The sequence below is a fragment of the Eutrigla gurnardus genome (genome assembly GCF_963514095.1).
Source record: "Eutrigla gurnardus genome assembly, chromosome: 13".
Lineage (NCBI taxonomy): Eukaryota > Metazoa > Chordata > Actinopteri > Perciformes > Triglidae > Eutrigla > Eutrigla gurnardus.
This window is the reverse complement of record NC_139936.1, coordinates 21,204,565-21,217,953: the sequence shown is the minus strand read 5'-3', so window position 1 is coordinate 21,217,953 and position 13,389 is coordinate 21,204,565. Positions and strand designations below refer to the sequence as shown.

The 13,389-nt window shown below is 42.9% G+C and overlaps 1 protein-coding gene across 1 annotated transcript in view; it reads right to left on the bottom strand.

Moving 5' to 3' along the window:
• The window catches only part of rtn4r (reticulon 4 receptor), a 48,275-nt gene that overhangs the window by 33,427 nt on the left and 1,459 nt on the right, over positions 1–13,389 (bottom strand). The gene's annotated exons all lie outside the window — the stretch shown is intronic.

Here is a 13,389-nt window from a genome sequence, read left to right as displayed (position 1 = left end):
GTTTAGCACCGAGATATCCGGGTCGGAGTCGAAGTTGAGAGACAACATGTACCGTGGCTTGTTTCACATTTAGCTTACAAGCTCATTTTAAACCAATAAATCACATAATCATCATTCCAAGGTTGCGAGAGCCAGATGGAAACCTCCTGTTCTGAAAAGTAAAGCCAATGCTGAAGTGCCTGAAACTTGCATTATCTCTACTAGCCATCGGGGGGCGACTACTGGTTGTAAAAAGGAGACCAGTTTATGAGAAAATGACCTCATGATTAATTATCTCAGTAAACGTTGTAAAAACATTAGCTTATCATCTACATCGCTAGTTTCAAGTCTTATTCAATACAGCATGATGTCCATTTGGTAAATGATGGTCCATTTAGAGTAAAATGGATGATAAAGCAGGGTACACTTTAGGTTTTGGCTACTTTGTGATTGGCAGCTCACCTTTGCTACTCCGTCCTTGCTAACATCACTACCACACTACTATGCTCTTGACTTATGGAAGCTAACTTTGTTAACACCTTCACACCAGAAGCCAGATCAAGCCAGATTCAGTGAGGTTGCTGCTCGGGGTGCAATTCTTTCGCTTGGGTTCGTCAGATCCACCTGTCGCTCGTCAACAGTCCAAATATGGTCACTTCCTTTCAAATGTTGCACAAATCCAAGATGGTGACGGCCAAAATCAAAGATGGAGGTGGTCAGAATGCAGTATTCAAGACTTCAAGTCCATAGTCCAAAAACCAATGAGTAACATCACAATGACTACATTTACATACCTTATATGATTTGGGCCTACTGATTCTGCCTCGTTTGCTCTCCATATGGACTGTTTCTCTGTATTTAACCAAAACCTGCTTGAACATGATTGGTTGAATCTGCACACACTACAAACAGAATACATATAAATGCAGAGCCTGTTCATAGAGATTACATTTATATGTGTTTGTTACAGAGCACATTTGTGCAATAATCCAAAATCCAATGGCTAAATCCCATTACTGTTTTGTTGAGGCCTACAGAAATATATCAACCGCAGAGCTCTATTATTCTATTTTCTCCTTGTTGCCTGCACCAGGCTTTAAAAGAATTCTTATTATCACCAGTACATACATGATAAGTACAGGTACATGTATGAATGCTGACTCCTTCGCATACAAAACCCTCATTAGTAAAACATTTGATTTTAATGCAGTCATCACGTTTTTTTTTTCTCTCCACAGGATCCTCGAGGCGAGCAACTAAAAATAACTAGAAAGTGTGTAGTGTGAGAAGTGCATCATCCATATCTGCATCCGAGCCTCCATCTTGTCGTGCACACATGCCATGCTACGATATTAATACCCAGTTAATTACTGTCATCTTGACCTGCCCTCAAAATGAGCCCGGCTGCCACCGCCGCCCATGTTTCTGTTATCTGTGCAAAAAATGCATTAGCGTGTGCCCCTTTTAATGGCTTTAATTAGTCTTAAACAGAGCTGATTCTCCAGTTAAGTGGACGAGGAGTCGATACTGTAACACAGTCCCAATATGCACGGCTCCAACTCTATCTCATTGAGAAGGTGGTGCACTGCAATGGCATGAGGGCAGGCTGGATAAACCCATTCAGTTATGAAGGAGGCATTGCATACTCCAGAGTCATATCAGGCAGTACTCACGCACTGCTCTGATATGAGAAAAGAACATAATTAAGAGTGCTGTTGTATTGACTTTGGAATCCTTCTAGAGGAGCAGTTTTAATGTCACTTACATAACCTAGAAGTTTCCACTGGAGGAGATGAAACATTAGAGAGGCCTATTGTCAGTGGAAGGAAAGGGACATTATTGTGACATCTTCCTGTCAAAATACAGTAAACATATCCTTGGTATGAGTGGAAAGACGAAGAATATGGGTGCAGCAAAATAAGGCCATTTTCAGTCTCAGAAGTGAAAGTAATACTGCCACCAAAAACACATCCTTATTGCAGCTTTAGTCAACAATGATTGCCCGATAAATGCTTCCCCATATAAACCCCCCCTGGAGGTTCAGTAAATGAGGCTACTTTGAGAAAGAGAGACCCATAAAGTTCTTGTCAGTAAAACATATCTTCTTTCATCTGCCCATCTGCAGTAAAGTTTCCAGTCTCCAGTACGTCCATTTGCTGAGTAATGCCTTGCCCCGGCCGGTTGCTGAGATGCAGTGCACTCACACCGGAGGAATCTAATGGCTGGTTATGGTTTCTAATGTATGATGCTATATAGCTTTTGAAATAAAAGGTTTCTATTACTACTTATGTGCAGGTAGAATCTGTTGATGGGAACTACAGATACCACAAGTGACGTGTCTTGACCTATTTAAAGGTTCTATATACAATATTCAGAGGACTAATGTAGAGATATAATGGGAGAAATATCTGCCTGCAACCCAATCTCATGGCAAAAGGTATAAATAGCACAACATTCCGACATTTCTATTACCCAATTCCATACCAGGTCATTAAGTTTAGTTAGTTTGATTGTGGAAAAATATCATGGTTGGGCTTGTGTGTACGACATTAGTACATCACTTAAATAAAAGTAACATTTCAGCACTGTTAGTTGCAAACTGACGGCTCAGCTGTACCCATTTCGAGAGCTGTTGAGAGTTGAATGTTATATTGGCCATTCACCAAGTATTTTCAATGAAACATGGGATTTAGCTACAGCTTACCAGGCACAACTGAACTACCTCTTGTATTGGTGAGCGATAACACAATGATCTGTTATCATACAAAGACCTCTATACGGAGCTGACAGATGACAATACTTGTCCTAAATCTTCTAATCCGACCCGCCAGATAGTTTGTTACACAGAACCATCTGAGAAGCCTTCATTGAAAACGGCACCAAAAATACTTGGCAGGTGCTTGTCGTAGCCAGGCAAACATATTTTTTTCTAAAAAAAAAAAAAAACAACATAAACAACCTAAAAAAGCTGTCAGTGCCGTTCTTTTCTATTCTTTCTTTTCTCCAGTTTTGGAGAAAGGGTCACCTTTCTGTGTCACGTCACAGCGAAGCCACGCCGTATCTGCTCTAGCTCCTCATAACTGATTGGTCCACGGAATTTCATGTGATAGGCGATTCCATGATTCTAGGGTGATCATGTGATATTATGAGAATACAGCTGATGTGTCAGGTAAAAAGTAATTCTCTCAGACAAGCTCCTTGTGTAGTGATCTGTGTAGAATAAAGACAATCTCTAAAAACTGCAGACATCAACTGCAAAGTAAAGGAACATTTAGTCAAAGGGACTACTTAAACACATAGAATGATAGATTGTGCCGTAGGGAAATTAAATCGAGATCTGAACAAAGACAAAAATAGAACATAAACTAGAAATCATAAACAAGGGAAAACCAGGGGAGGCTCAGGTGTCTTTAACTCAGGGAAGGAGGTGTACCTATTTCACGATCCCTAGACATAACTGTGGGAGATGCGGGAATGCAACATGCACTACTCACCCCACCTGAAATACGGTCCGCCTCCTAAACCTTTGGGTGAGTCAGCAAGCAGCAGGGGGGTTCGAGCAGCCGGCGTGTGCTCGTCCTGCCGAAGTGTGTATGAGGAGAAAGTGGAAGAGTGTGTGCTCCCTCTCCCGTCTCATATTTCTCTGCGGTGTAGTGTGCCGCCTATTCATGCGATGCCTTTTAAAGGCATGGTGGGAATGCGCTTCACAGTCAGGCACGAAACTCAATATGCTAATGCCTTCCAAGGGAGCGATGGAAAGGGAAGAAAACATAACCTGTCAATTACCCACGGCAAAAACCACTGAAAGATTTATTGAAAACCACCAGAAAATTTCCACAAGACAAAAGAGCTTAAACATGCGATAGATCAAAACACAAGCCACCAGTTGTTTGACTAATTACAAAATCATGGCAGTAAAATTAACCTCCTCTGACTTAATGGCATCGACTTGAATTATATTACTTTTTTAAGGGTGCATATGGCTGTTGTATCTTCATCAATTATGTCTCGAAAGTACCAGGTGGAAATCTCAGGCTTTGATTTATGTTAACGATGAAAAAGCTGGATCTGTCAAAACTCATTATCCAAACTGTGGAATGGGGGTTTTTTGATGAGGGGTGCAACATGGGCAAATACAGCTTGGGAAGACGGGAAAAAAAGAAAAACAAAACAATGTATCACAGATACACCATACATCTGAACAGCCAGCCTCCTTCCAGCGGCGGCACGCTTTCAGCCACCTCGCGAGTGTTTGCTGGCTGAGGACCCAAGAAAGCACAGCGGGACCATCAGCGTTGGGCTCAGATTATTTCGTTTCTCACACAGACATCATCAAGACCCCTCAGCATAATTTGTTTACAGCTCGGAGATGGAGTGTTGGCAGTGCTCATCTCCCTCCCAGGAATAATTGCTGTGATGATGGGCTTCTCCGGGAACACGGACAGGCATGTGAAAACAAGCACCGTGTTCAGAGGTTTCAGGAAAGCAAGCCAAGCCGACACGGCCGGCAGCGACGTACCCCCGCTCTTCAGATCAATCTTCCTGTGTATGTATGACGGAGAAAAGGCATCTGTATTTGCTGTTCCTTCCTAGCATAGAACTTTGGAGATATTGGTACATTTTGAGATAAAAGTTATCAGTAGTTATCATATTCACTGATTGGATGAAGTGACAAAAAGATTCAGAGAGACGTTCCGAAATAATTTTTCCTTCTTGATAGTGATTCCAATACCCGAACTTGCCTATGAGCCATAGAGTGCCTATAAAAAGTGGGCGTAGACACCGTGATGGTTTTGTGGACTGCTGTTTTGAAGCCTTGATCTAAAGTCAGATATAACTGAAAAAGATGAATCCAGGATGGAATGAATTCCTTTAATTCATTGTTAAAGAGCAGCACCACTGTATGTGGAATAATCAAGATGGTTCACAGCAAGCCTTCTGCCATCATTGATTTCTGATGCAGTGATCTTTTTTTTCCCGCGGCTGATAATTGAAGTAGCTAGAGAGTGAGGCGCCTTGCTTCCTTCTCGTCTCTGTTGGGAGCTGCCCATGTGCAGTAACGATTGGACAGGATGTACAGATCAGGTCGAGAGTGCCACAGTGCCGTGTAAATAAACTGAAAAATGACTTGATAACGTGACATCAGATCGGTGCATATTGCGTTCATCTTATCCCTTACACAACATACTGTATACAAAACGTTGATGGTACTCTGGTACGGGAGTTAAGCCCACGGATGACATATGGTCCTGGCATTCACCCAAACCTCATCAGTGGAGAAAAATCCATGTCCACTGTCCCCTGCCAGCGCCTCCACATCCTGAATCCCCCCTCCATGATCATCCCTCTATCTTCCCACTCCCTCCCCAGAGCCCAGCAGATTACAGATATCATTATAATGGACGTCCTGGCAGGCTAGCTGCGGTCACATTTAATTTGCCATGGCTGATATCTACACAAGATAATCAGCATTTACACCTGAGAGTGAAGACGGAAAAGATGAGCGACGGCGGGTATGTGGGTGAGACGGTAATAGAATTGGTCAGGGACGAATGACCGGCGCCGTGTGAGAGGAGTAAGGTAAAGCGAGAGTGAAGGAAAGATTGCAAAGAATCAGAAGGAATATGTATTCGGCACACAATCCGCCAGGACAAAAAGGAGAGTAGCGTTGAAGCGCACTTGTCAGATTTGCATTCTAATAAGAATGACCTACTTTGGGCCCCTGAGATGACTGAGGGCGAAACCTGATTCAAATGAACATCTCCGAACGCAGATTTTACATCTCAGCGCGGAGGGAGTTACCTTCTCTTCATTCTGTATTTGTGCTTTGCGAGGGCAGCCCCGTCCAATTACATCCAGACAAACAACAGCGCTGCTCCTTCAGAGCGAAGGTTATGGGGCACTTTTATTGTAGCTGTGAAGTGAGAGCTCCATTGACTCCACTTTTGGGCGAGAATGTTCGGGAAGCCTTGCAGCACTTGCAGGATTATGCATTTCCTGCACGAGAAATCATTTTTCCCTCCCACCATTGAAAACACTGATTTGTGCATGAAAAAAATGTTAGGTCTGCCACAACAAATTTGCAGCATTCTTGTATAAAGCCAACAGAACAGGTATATATCATGTGTGTTTAGCACCAACGGCACAAGCTTTCACATCTATAGCAGATCAATTTCCCCTGAGCCCGAGGAGTGACGACCTATTTCCTTTGAAGGCCTCCACATACATATTTCAGCGGTGAACTACCCACCGAGCTCATGGGGACACATTACTATTGTGAACGTATTGCATTGTGACTGTATGAAAGCACAATCTGTCACAGAGTTTCTGAAAGGCTTTGTTGTACCTCAATTTTAGACGGAAGCAGCCGTTTGCAGTAATAGTCAATAATCTATCTCTCCATCTATCCCTGTAATCATGCAGCTTTATCTCATTTGATCGTAGCCTCACTGTTTACTCTTCACTCTCTTTGCACCATTTTTTGGCGTAAATTTCTTGGTGGCTTTATCAAGTTACGGCTAAAAAAGTCTTCACACTACATGACTTGCTGTCTTTCATGCAACAAGGGGGTCACACACCACAACGTAGTTCACCAGGAGGAGTCCCACATGACAACGTCTGGTCTCCAGATTACGTTGTGTCACACATGGGAAGTGACACGAGAAATTACATTATACCACGGGATAGGATATTTTGTTCAAGCATTCTGGGGATTTTTTGGGGGAACATCAAAACTGTTGGCAAGTGGAAAACGCAACGTTAGCAGCAATTTGGCAATTCAATGGCTGTGAGCTGTTAGATTAAAACACCTGCAAGTGACAGGCTGCAAACCTCCAACTTCTCAGCAACTCATTTCCCGTGCCTTGCTCATTGCACCGTGTGCCGCAGGAAATGACAAAGGCCTAGGTTACACCTGTCTTTTCAATGCCACTTGTGTCATTCGATCATGCCAGGGACCATTAAGTGTCTGTACTGTAACAGTCTGGGATTGGATCCTGATTCAGGATGTGATCAGCCAGACCACATGTCGAGGTGGCCTGGCCTCGCATTGGGTTTGAATTTCAGCGAGGTGTGTGGACAGCCCGTGGCACAATCTGGACAATTTATTAAATGTAGGTCTTGTATCATCTTAGAGAGGAGTAATACCAGGGCTGGTATTATGTTAAGTTACTGCAGATGAAAACCAAATATTTAAAAGCGTTTGAAAGCAAAATAAAAGATTTTATTGTGAACAATTTATTGGAACTAAAATGTGTTTTCCATTGTTTTACAGCCGCTCCTTTCAGTACACATTACTGTACATCACCATCCGATCAGGCAGGTTTTTTGGTTGAGCAATTAATACAAACGTCACCAATCATCCAGGACCAAAAATAAAATATGTCGTACTTGAAATTTTCAAAAATAAGCGACCCTGTCTCGGGGATAAAAAACTTGATTAAAGCTTTTAGTAATAATGAGCAATACCTTGTTATGAAGTTTACTTTTAAGTAGTTTATCCATTCAGTTGATGGTTTGTCTGTCTGAGTCTGTCTGAGTCTGCTGCCCTCTCGGTCATTAAGTGGACTCCGTGATCTCAGGTGCTTTTTCCTTTCACCCCACGCAAGTAGAACTCTGCTTTTGAAAGATGGCTAAAATGTGCAGTCTGTAACTTCAACACACAGTATTTGTCCTTTGCATTAAAATAACATATATATGGAGCTCATACATTCATACACGCAGTTCTTTATGAAAGTCAAACAGTGTATCTGAAATGGCCTTCAATAAAGACAAGAATTACAGGATCCAACAATGCATACAGCTGTGCCCCCCCCCCCCACACACACACACACACACTTGGCTTAAGCACCTCAACGATGCGGTGCCAGGGATTGAGTAAGATGCAGCATCAAAACACCAACTCCCATCTGTCGGGTTTGCATACTAATCACGACAACAGGCACCCTCACAAAGGATGATCACAGGGATTGGTAGGGAGTCCATTTCACGTCACTAATGCTAATGAGGTCAACACAGCTATAAATACCAGAGGATATTTATCTATCAACAGGGGTGAAGAAAACAGAGGCTCTTCCTCAGGATATCCTCCCTCTAAAATATTCAGTTGACAGTCTGCTGTTAACAGCGCAGCACCAATAATGAGTGATGAATTCACATCAGATCAGATGTCAGCAAAACGTGGCTTATTATATCTAAATCCCCTCCGTGTTTCCTGAAGCGAAGTATTGACGGAGCTGCCTCGTTGCTATTATCGTGCTCTCTGCTGTAGATCCATGAAAACTGTTTTTTAAAATATTTTTTATTAAATAAACATATAGTCATTTTGTCATACTCCAATGCACCAGCATTGATATTCAAATCCTCATTTCAATCCAAATAGAGAAAAAAAAAACATTGTCACTAACTGCTGTAGGGAACTATGTAACTGCACTCCGTGAAGAAATATCTCATTTTTGGAAAGATTAAAAAGTGATTTGAGAGAGAAGAAGACGGAAGGGCTTACAATGTGTGTTTGAAGGATCTATGAAGGATGACAAAAGATAAATATAGATTCTTAAAGCCTACATATCACAGTGTAAAAGTGAACCACCACCTCACCTGGCGAATACGATAACACCATAAACACCATAACACCATAAAGCTGGGCAGCTCTTTATTGACGTTAATCATAGAAGAACTAGTTAAACATGTGCTACTATTCTCCAGTTGTGTTAGTTTACATATCTTCCTACCTACCCACGTTTACTCAGTGATGTGTGTTGGTTGATCGGTTATGTGCTAACCCTCCTCCTAATACGCCGCTCAGTGACACTGTACTCGGATCAGCCTGCATCGCGTCCTGTGAAGAAGAGGAGCCGATAGCGCGGGCTGACTTATGAGGCTGACAGCGGCTCCATTCATGCGTCTAATTTAAGAGCGGCTTCTGCTCTGTCTAATTAACAATTTACTAGGCCATCAGTCAGCCTCCCCATTGTGGCGTAATCAGCGGGGCCCGACGTTCAGGCAGCCCGGCGCGTACGTTTGCATCCGTGGAGGGATTAGAAAAGGCCATGCAACTTTCATGGATGCACGGGCAGAAAAGTGGGCACGTCAAGTTCAAAGGATGCGCCGAGGACCACTCCAAGTTGGAAAGATGACACTGTGCAGCGGAGTGTGACGAGGCGACGTGTTCGACAAATTAGCCGCCTCTGTTTTTGCATGCTATGGGCTGCGGCTATATAATGTCATTGTCGTGTTAAAGGAATCAACAGATGCATATTCACTCCACTGGTGGGGAGGGCTTTCGTGATGCTTGCCGTCTCAGCCGGTCGACACAAGTATCACAAATTTCACTTTTCTTTTCATTTCTTTCATCTAAGGGTCGGGTTTACAGGCTCAAGGGAGTTTTTCTGATCTGCTCTGTCATGCATACGCACCTTTCACGGATTACGATACAGTGTCAGTGTGGATTTTGGTAGAAAGACATGAATAAATCCCACCATAAAGGCTCCACCCGCCCACCACCCTAAAGTTGCATAATGCTAATTCTTCCGGTCCTCCCTGTGCTCCTACACCCTTCTCAAGACCAACAGCCAACGCTTCTCATTGGAGGAGAAGGAGTGTAGGGAGTCGGAGGCCAGCGTCGACACTCTTACTGCTCATTGTCCCTCCGAATATACTGACAGTAGAATAATAACCCACAGAGAGGATTAAGGGCTGGTAATCTGGAAGAATAGTGGATTCCATTTCCACTGCGTTCTGTATTATTTCGCCCCTTAGCTGCCTGCCTCTCTATAAACAAATAGAATTTTACTCGTTTATCCACTTAGTTCCTCTGTCTTGCTGATTAGCAATGAAGGGCTGAAAGGCTGGAACAACCGAGAGCGGATGGTTTCAAGGATATCTGAGGTTAGCATGCCTCTGTGTGTGTGTGTGTGTGTGTGTGTGTGTGTGTGTATCAGGGAATCTTTGTGTGTGTACTGTATAAACAAATGCAGTGCTGAGTTGGAGGGTGCGGCCAATTAAAAGAAGCCCCTGAAGGAGTGTGCTCACCCAGATGCAGTGAACATAACAGATCAACTCACACACAGCCTGCTGCAGCTTGTCACCGTATGGAAGGCTTTAATACCAGCAAGGCTACGGAATACAAAATATTGACATCTTCATCCTTTAGACACGGAGCAATCAATAAGAAATATGCATTCAACGGCCCACAGGATCACAGATGTAAAAGGAATCCACAACATTTTAACGTATGGGCCATGTATAAGAAGTGGACGTCATAAGTCATAGTCACCCATTGGTTGCTGGACTGTTGGTTTTGAAGCCTCGAATTCTGCATTTTGACTGTCACCATTGCCGTCACCATTTTGGATTTCTGCAACCAGTGAAGGAAGTGACCATATTTGGACTGTGGAGGGGCGAACACATGAACACATGAACACAAGCAGCAACCTTACTGCATCTGGCTCCATCTTGATCTTGATACTGTGGTAGCGATGCCACGGTAGCAACCTGTCAATCCCAAGGTAGCCCTAGCCAGCTTTATGGTCTATTTGACTCCATATTCTACCAAGTGAACATCGTGCTGTATTGAAGAAGACTTGAAACTAGCGATTGAGACCATAAACTCATGTTTTCAATGTTTACTATTATAATAATTCAAGTGAGAAATAGGTTTATTTTCTGCTGCTCGAAACTGAAATCAAACGTTGACATTTTGACATGTCAGTCACTATTTTCATTTGTCACAAGACTCACGCCAGTCGCTATCCAGGTGAATAATTAGTCACTCCGTAGTGATGTCCGTTAATCTTGGACAGTCTCACATACTGTATACTGTCACACTAGATCTTATTTTAATTAAACAACGCCTCCACATGATTAACTTCCCTCTCTTCAGCCAGGAAAATATAAATAAATATCAGAAACAGAAACACTTTGTTGATGCCCCTTAAGTAAGTTAATTAGTTAATGTTAATGTTAATTAGACTTACAGTTCCTTCCATTCTACAATATAAATAAATATAAACATAGATAATAAGAGAAAGACTTGTATTTTGGTTAGATAATACAAACAAAATAGTATAAGAAATATGTAAACTTATGTTAATACAAAATAATACAAAAGTACATTCTAAGTAAATTCACAGAAACCATCATTGCATATCTGTATATGAGAAGGTACTAAAGGAAATAGGGAATTATTCCTCTGATTGAATATTTTTTTATGTATGTTTTTGAGGTTGTGTAGAATAAGCATTTTGTTATCGACTGCTATGACTATAAAAAAAGTCAAAAACTTAAAGAAATAATAGAGATAGGTTTGCCTGTTTGATGGGATGTATAGCAAATGGCACCATGGCATTATATAACTGTGTGTGTTTTGCTTTAAAAGAACAAGTAATAGTTGTCTCTTGAGGGCCTGTTCCCATCCCCATTGCCCCTGGAGAACGAGTATAGTTCTGCCCCTGGTTCACTTGGCCAATGAGGGCAGCTGGTTAGGGCAGCATACAAACTCTTGGAGGTTTAAATAACCGACTTCCACTCCCCACGTATTGCTTAGGGGTGGCAAAATAAGGATATTTTTAATTACGAATCTATGACAATTTAATGACCTCTATTGGTCACCAGAAAGAATTGCATCAGCTTTTCATCTCTTCTCGAAGCTGCTCACGTCACCGGATCAGGTAATGATGCTTATTAGTCTTCATAGCTGGAAGGCTTCGCTCAGAGCGATGTCCTCGATTTTAAAAAGACTTGGAAAAAGTGAATAAATGAGATCAGAGAGACTGGGAGGGTCTCGGGATTCAGGCCGGAAACGTGAGAAATGAAAGCCACAACTCTCAGGCACCTGGCAGAGCAATCAATGAGGTCGGCCGTATTGATCAAAAACCTTTCCGGCTACGGATATATTAGCATCATTTTGTGTACAAGTAACACATTCCACATGGATGGAGTTGACGTGACTCAAACAAAAAAGGCAGCGCTGCCACTTCTTTCTCTCTCGCTTTGCTGCGGTATCAATGCAGATGACGTACTGACATGTGATGAAAAGGCAATTTAAAACACATGGAGGCGCACAAGCGGCAGGCATGATAAGTCTCTCTCTCTCCGTTTCTTAGTGTCTTTCTTCCTCTGCCCTAACTCACACCTCCCCATACACTCATAGAACACGACACCCCCACACATACATGAGCCCCCCCCCCTCGCTCCTGCACCACACAAACAAAAAGATGGATCAATTTCAAATTCACTTTCAGGATGCTGGAGACGGCGTGTCTCATTTACACCGTTTGATCCCACCTAATGCGACTATGCAAATCAGCCATTGTCATTTTTTTTTTTTTTTTGGTGAGCCATCATTTTCTTTTTTATTGCTTGATACGTACTAAACAATTATCTCGCCACCACAGATGCTGCATCGTGACCTATTTTTTTTTAAGTTTTTGGCAAGGCCCCGCCAAAACAATAACAAAAGTTAACTAAAATGAGGAAGAAAATGCCCTCATTGTGTCGTGGTTTAATGCTCCTGAAGAGAAAGCTTTCTGTTCCACCATAATGGGGTTTATCCATTAATTTGGCCTTTATTGGCTTTGCTTGGCAGACGGGGAGCAATGGCACCCCCAAGCAACAGCATTTCCCACAGAGTCATTTGATCATATGCTGACTGGGTGAAAAGAGTGTAAATTAAAGTCCCTCCTCACTCTTGACACTTTAAACACAAGACATGACAAGCCATATTTCCTCCGCCAAATCAGAAGCCTTGAGAGATGGATACCAATTAGAATTGCAGCGGGATAACAAAAAAAAGTCAAGACATAAGTGTGTGTCAGAAGCCTGGTGCTAAATCACACCAGCAGGTGGATGATGAAAACCTGCCTGAAGGGTGTGAGGGGACCCTGAGCAATGCTGTGCCAACGGAGGGGTGTGCACTTGAATTTGCATCAGCCTGTGACATATCAAAGAGAATGCACAAGTAGATGCCACCTCTTTGATTTAAATGCAAAGTTTCTCCGTAGGCCCCCAATAATCTGAGGCTTTCCCACCATAATCCTACAGTTTTAGCCAAGTAATGAACAACGTGAGGAAGAGGGGAGTGTACAGCATGTTGCATAAACACTCCGTGTGTGTGTGTGTGTGTGTGTGTGTGCTGAGGCAGTGTCAGTGTGCAGGGGTGGGGCAGGGAGGAGATGAGGCTTTTCCAAGCGCTCCTGATGGGAAAAAATACTGCATGTTTGCATTCATGCACTTATTTATCTCATCTCAGTGCTGCTTATCACACGTCACACGCCATGTCAGTGCTCCTCTCTCTGCACTGCGTTAAACGTATTTACACAACATGGGCACGGGGGACAATCAGGCGTGCAGGAACACACGCACTGGCATGCCAGGTGCTTCCTCCTCCTCCTCCTCCCCGCTCCTCCTCCC